The sequence below is a fragment of the Dendrobates tinctorius genome, unplaced genomic scaffold, assembly GCF_039654945.1.
Source record: "Dendrobates tinctorius isolate UK_male_01 unplaced genomic scaffold, ASM3965494v1 ptg000029l, whole genome shotgun sequence".
Taxonomy (NCBI): domain Eukaryota; kingdom Metazoa; phylum Chordata; class Amphibia; order Anura; family Dendrobatidae; genus Dendrobates; species Dendrobates tinctorius.
In genome coordinates, this window is record NW_027361697.1 from 41,554,535 (window position 1) to 41,561,261 (window position 6,727).

A 6,727-nucleotide genomic window follows, 5' to 3' on the forward strand; every position below is an offset into this window, starting at 1 on the left:
CATGTGACCCCTGCTCTCCAGTGAGAGGGCACGTTGCGGGCATGCCCAGTAGCACGGCACAAGGACTTAGCCTCTGGAGCGGTTCCCTGCAAAGCAGGTTGCGCTACCATTGCTGCACCGGAGGTGGCAGCAACATCCAGGCTCACAGAACGAGTCTGAGGGGAATGCCTGGTTCGCTGTGATTGCTGAGCAGGAGTCCGAGCGGTCGGAGGAGAATGGGAGACCGCAGAATGTCTGGCTCTGGATTCCCGCTGTGTAGTGCCAGGTATCCGACGCCTTACAGTAAGTCAGAGAATTCTTACTCGTCACAGTGGAAACCTGCAGAAGGGAGTGTTTCAGGATCGATTTGCGCTCTCTCTGGTTGGTTGGGGGTCACAGGACAAGCAAAGATGTAGCATATTCCGATGAATTACTCTAGTGGGGGCGTCGTCTTTCCTTTCAGGTTGATATACCGGACCTTCAGATACGATCTGGCGTTTCACCCGATACGGTGTCTTCTCTCACCGGTACTCCAACTTGCCTTGAGGACGTTTGTCTCGGACCAATACGCATTCCCCGGCTTTAAAAGCTGTCCCTCGGGGAGTTGTTTCATGATGTTTGAGTTCCCGAAACTTAGTCTACACAAGTCGATGTAGAATCTGCAAACGGTGGTGATGTTCACGGACCCAAGTGGACACCCCTGTCCGTGGGCAGTCCTCCTCTGGGTCCATCTCCAGCTCAATGATCTCTCACCCTTTCCAGCAATGTGTCTAGCATATATCCAGTTGTGCTGTGCACCCGATTGTTGCACAACCAGACTAAATCGGCCACAAACTCAGGCCAGCGGACTTTCTTGTCTTCATCCAAAGTTCTCAGCATCTGAATCAGAGTTCAATTAAAGTGCTCGCAGGCCCCGCATCCTTGTGGGTGGTAGGGTGTCGTCCTGGATTTCTCGATCTGATACAGATGATGTAGTTCTTCCATCACCCGACCCTTGAAACAGGTGCCTTGGTCAGAGTGAATTCTCTTTAGACAACAGTACACTCGGATAAAGTCTCTGTAAATGGCCTGGGCCGCCGATTCGGCTGTCTGATCCCGGGTTGAAGTCATCACAGCAAACTTAGTAAAGTGGTCGGTCATCACCAGTGTTCATATCCCAGGTGAGCTGGACCTACGGTCAAGTAGTCAATCATTATCACCTCTAGGGAGCAGAAGTATATAACGGCACTTGGCCATGCGGGCCATCCATGTCTGCTCCAAGGCCCTTAGTTTCACATTCTCCAGGTGAGCCAGAGGATTGTTATCAGTGCGTACCAAGACTTCAGACCCAGACAGGCACTCAGCGAATTTCTCTGTCATTGCCCACACCAATGCCAGTAGTTCCAGCTTGAAAGAACTGTAGTTATCTGGGTTTCGTTCGGAATCATGCAGAGACCGACTCGCAATCCGCCATGCCCTGTTCAATTTTACTGAAAAAATGGTGCGCTGGTCTGTTGAGGTCGGCCTCCAGACGGTCAAGGCGCTGGTCGACAGAGTGGAAGCGGTGTTCCATGTGGTTAAAACCACGCAACTAAGCTAAGACAAAACTAATGGTACAGTTAATCTTTTACTGGTAAATTAAGATTTTATGTGCAAAAAAATTATAGAGTGAAACTTTAATGTATTGTATATTATGTACAGCAAGTTCCCATATTTTTCGAATTATAAGATGCACTTTTTTCCCCCAAAATTTTGGGGAAAAATGGGGGTGCGTCTTATAATGCGGATATATTTTATCGGCCGGGGTGGAGCAGGGTCCCAGGGTCATGCCTGGAGGAGGAAAGAGTGGAGTGTTGCTGCAGGCCGCAGGGGTGATCGAATGTGCTGCGTACCACTGCGGGTGTCCGGTGCTGCGGGTGGTGTCCGGGGCTGCAGATGGTGTTTGGTGCTACTGCAGGGTCTCTGCTGACATTTTGTGAAAGGCCAGAGTCCCCGCAGTATCATGGTTTCCTATGCGGTGGAGTCCGGGAAAATGGCTGCTGGGGGCGGCGCATGCGCAGATGGAGATCTCGGCATCAAGATCTCGGGAGATGAAATCTCAGTGCAACTAACTTGCATTGTTTGAATATGGAATCAATTGGCATAGTTTGTCCTCTGTTTTGCAAGTGAACAAACTAGCTGGCCTGGATAATGTGTAATCAGCATATTAATAATAATATAATAATAATAATAATAATAATAATAATCTTTATTTATATAGCGCCAACATATTCCGCAGCGCTTTACAGTTGAACAGTTTCAAACACAACAGTCATAAGTAACAACGTTAACAATACAATAATTAAAGCGAAATAAGACGACCCTGCTCGTGGGAGCTTACAATCTACAATGAGGTGGGGGAGATACAAAGCACAGGTTTGTGTTTACAATGATGTATTTACAATGATGGTCCAGTCATCTTCAGGGGGTGGGGGTTAGATGGAGATAGTGAATGGGCTACACACACACACAAACATAACATGACTTTGATTACTGAATGTGATAGGCCGCTCTGAACAAGTGTGTTTTGAGCGAGCGCCTAAAACTAAGCAAATTGTGGATGGTCCTAATATCTTGGGGTAGAGCATTCCAGAGAATTGGCGCAGCATGGGAGAAATCTTGGATTCGGGAGTGGGAGGTACGGATTAGGGCAGAGGTTAGTCGAAAGTAATTTGCAGAGCGCAGCGGTCGGTTAGGCCGATAGACAGAAATGAGGGAGGAGATGTAAGGGGGTGCCGCACTGTGGAGAGCTTTGTGGGTGAGAACAAGTACTTTGAATTGTACCCTGTAATGAATTGGCAGCCAGTGTAACGACTGGCGAAGAGCGGACGCGTCTGAGTAACGATTAGCCAGATGGACAACCCTGGCTGCTGCATTAAGGATAGACTGGAGAGGGGAGAGTCGAGTGAGAGGGAGGCCAATTAATAGAGCATTACAGTAGTCCAGGCGGGAGTGGATCAGGGCGACAGTGAGAGTTTTTGTTGTTTCCATGGTGAGAAAAGGGCGGATTCTAGAGATGTTCTTTAGGTGTAAGCGGCACGAGCGGGCAAGAGATTGTATATGGGAGGTGAAGGAGAGATCAGAGTCAAACATAACACCCAGACAGCGTGCCTGCTGTTGGGGTGTTATTATGGTGCCACCCACAGAGAGGGAAATGTCAGATTTAGGGAGGTTGGTGGATGGTGGGAGCAGAAGAAGTTCAGTTTTGGAGAGGTTGAGTTTCAGATAGAGAGCAGACATGATGTTGGAGACTGCAGACAGACAGTCAGTGGCGTTCTGTATTACAGCGGAGGTAAGGTCAGGGGATGATGTGTACAGTTGTGTGTCATCAGCATAAAGATGGTACTGAAAGCCAAATCTGCTGATGGACTGTCCAATTGGGGCCGTGTAGAGAGAGAAGAGAAGGGGGCCAAGGACTGAGCCCTGAGGTACCCCAACAGCGAGAGGAAGAGGAGATGAAGTGGAGCCAGAAAACAGAACACTGAAGGAGCGGTCGGAAAGATAGGAGGAGAACCAGGAAAGAGCAGTGTCCTTAATGCCTAGTGACTGGAGCCTAGAGAGTAGGAGAGGATGGTCAACAGTGTCGAAAGCTGCAGAAAGGTCGAGAAGAATGAGCAGAGAGTGGTCACCATTACGTTTTGCTGTCAAAAGGTCATTGGTCACTTTGATGAGTGCAGTTTCTGTTGAATGTAGGGGACGGAAACCGGACTGTGAAGGGTCTAGGAGGGAGTGAGTGGAGAGGTAACGGGTAAGGCGGGAGTATATCAGGCGCTCCAAGAGTTTAGAGATGAAGGGGAGATTGGAGACTGGTCTGTAGTTGTTTGTGCAGGATGGGTCGAGGGTGGGTTTCTTTAGTTATGGAGTAATGATAGAGTGTTTGAAGGAGGAGGGGAAGATGCCAGAGGAGAGGGAGAGATTAAAGATTGTAGTTAGGTGAGTTGTGACGACTGGAGAGAGAGACTGGAGGAGATGTGAGGGAATGGGGTCGGTAGTGCATGTAGTCGGACGAGAAGAGGAGAGGAGCCTGGAGACTTCTTCTTCTGTGATGGGATCGAATGTGGAGAGTGAACCAGGGGAAATGCAGGGAGGGATGGGAGTCACTGAATTTGGTGATTGGGAGCGGATTTCCTGACGGATATTGTCTATTTTCTCTATAAAGTGGGAGGCAAGGTCATCAGTGCAAATGTCTGTGATAGGGGCTTGTGATTTTGGCCTGAGGAGGGAGTGAAAGGTGTCAAAAAGTTTCTTGGGGTTGTTGGATAGTGAGGAGATCAGGGTGGTGAAGTAGGTCTGTTTGGCGAGGTGAAGGGCAGAGTTATATGTCCTTAACATAAATTTGAAGTGTATGAAGTCTTCTGGTGTGCGTGTTTTCCTCCATAAGCGTTCAGCACACCTAGAGCATCGCTGGAGAAATCGGGTTTGCGATGTGAGGGAATCTGTCACCCCTTTTTTCAAATATGAGCTGCCGGCACCGACATCAGGGCATTCTATAATGCTGTAGATAAGCCCCCGATGTAACCTGAAAGATAAGAAAAAAAGAGTTAGATTATACTCACCCTGGCGTCCGTTCTGGTTCGATGGGTGTCGCCGTCCGGTCCGGCACCTCCCATCTTCATATGATGCCATCCTCTTCTTTCCTTCCTGTTGTGGCTCTGGCACAGGCGCACTGCTCTGCCCTGTTGAGGGCAGAGCATAATACTGCAATGCGCAGGCGCCGGACCTCTCCCGGCGCCTGCGCACTGCAGGACTCTGCTCTTCCCTCAACAAGCCAGAGCAGTGCGCCTGCGCCGGAGCCACGACAGGAAGGAAAGATGGACAGCATCGTATGAAGATGGGAGGCGCCGGACCGGATTCCATGTTTTACTTGCGATTAAACTGCACACGTAATTAATGAGAACTGACTCATATCCACTGATATACACATGGCGTCCTCCGCACCCCATGGTTCCTGGATTAAATCCGCTTGAGCGTTGGTGGCCTGGTATGCAGTCTTTTGAAGCTGGCACAGCTCCAGTAGTTGCCATTTATTGTTGCGGTTATACATCCATTCTGGTCTTCTTACCAAGGTAGATCTGGTGGGGTTGGACATACTGGCATCCGATAAGTGCTGTGTAAGGCCTGTTTCACACTTCCGTTTTTGTGTCCGCCAAACGGATCCGTTTCCGTTTTTTTTGACGGAAACTGATGCAAACGGATCCGTTTTTTTAAAAACGGATCCGTTTTTTTGACGGATCCGCGGTAACCGTAATGGAAGTCTATGGGACAAAAAAAACGGATCCTGCAAAAAAATGGCGGATCCGTTTTTTTACGGAAAACAACGGATTTTGACGGATTTGAAAAAACGGAAGTGTGAAACAGGCCTAAGCCTCACCTATGGTCTGCTAGGTCTATCTGTATGTCTTCCTCTCTGTGGAGCCCTTGGATGATTTCTAAAAATATCAGTCTCATGCAGCTCCCCCGGATCCACTGGGTTGAGTGATATCCCACCACTGCCACCAAAATGTGGAGACACGCGGGGCCAGCTGGTGCTCTGGTTCTCTAGCAGAAACCGCATGGACCAGGACTCATTCCACCAAACTCCCGCTCATCCTTTACCATGGGCATAATACTCAGACAACGCAGGGTGAGGGTAAAACAGTGTGGCAATACTTTATTGAACCATAAAACAGGCAAATAATACATTAACAGTCACTGTAAAATTCCCAAGATGGTGCAAAATTACAGAGTCTCACCCTTCCACTGACTCGTTGGGAATAAGATTAAAGCAGCTGCGACTTCCAGGTCTGACTACCCCCACCTGTGGCATGCACAGAGAGGAGGTATCGACAAGCTTAGGAAGCTGACAGTCTATTGAGGTACAAGGCCAGGTGACCGGAGGAGTCACAACCTGGCTTCTCCGAACATCTCCATGGAGCCAAGTTTCCTGGCTTTCCCAAATGTATCCATGGGGCTCAGGTGACTGGTGGGTCCAAATCCTGGCTTCCCCAAATGTATCCATTGGTTCAGTGATGGCCAATGGAGCAGAACTGTATTCTTTTAGCCAGGGCGTGGATCCCCTAAGCTGGCATCCTGTAGAATGTCGAATCTGTGTCCCTCGTGATGGATCCACGATCTGGCAGCTATCCTGTACAGTGTTCCTGGCTGTGGTTTTGTAAAAAGTCTCTGCTTCTTTAGATCTCTGGGTCTCTAGGATAACCTGTACCAGAGGCACATCCCACTTACATAGTTCACAACTGTTGTCCTACAAGATGTGATTTTTTTTTATTTTCACGACTTAATGGTATAAACTTCTGAGAAGCACCTGGGGGTTCAAAGTGTTCACCACACATCTATATAGGTTCCCTGAGTGGTAGAGTTTCCAAAATGGTGTCACCTGTGGGGGGTTTCCACTGTTTAGGCACATCAGGGGCTCTTCAAACATGTGACATGGCATCTGCTAATTATTCCAGAAAATTTTGTATTCAAAAAGTAAAATGGTGCTCCTTCCCTTACAAGCACTGCCATCTGCCCAAAAAGTGGTTTTCCCCACCTATGGGGTTTTGGCATACTCAGGAGAAACAAAAATAAAAATATGTTTCAAAAATTGTGCTGATGTAAAGTAGACATATGGGAAATGTTATTTATTAACTATTTTGTGTGACATATCTCTCTGAGTTGAGGGCACACAAATTAAAATGTTTGAAAATTGAAACATTTTTGCCAAATTTCTGTTTCTTTTCACAAATAAACA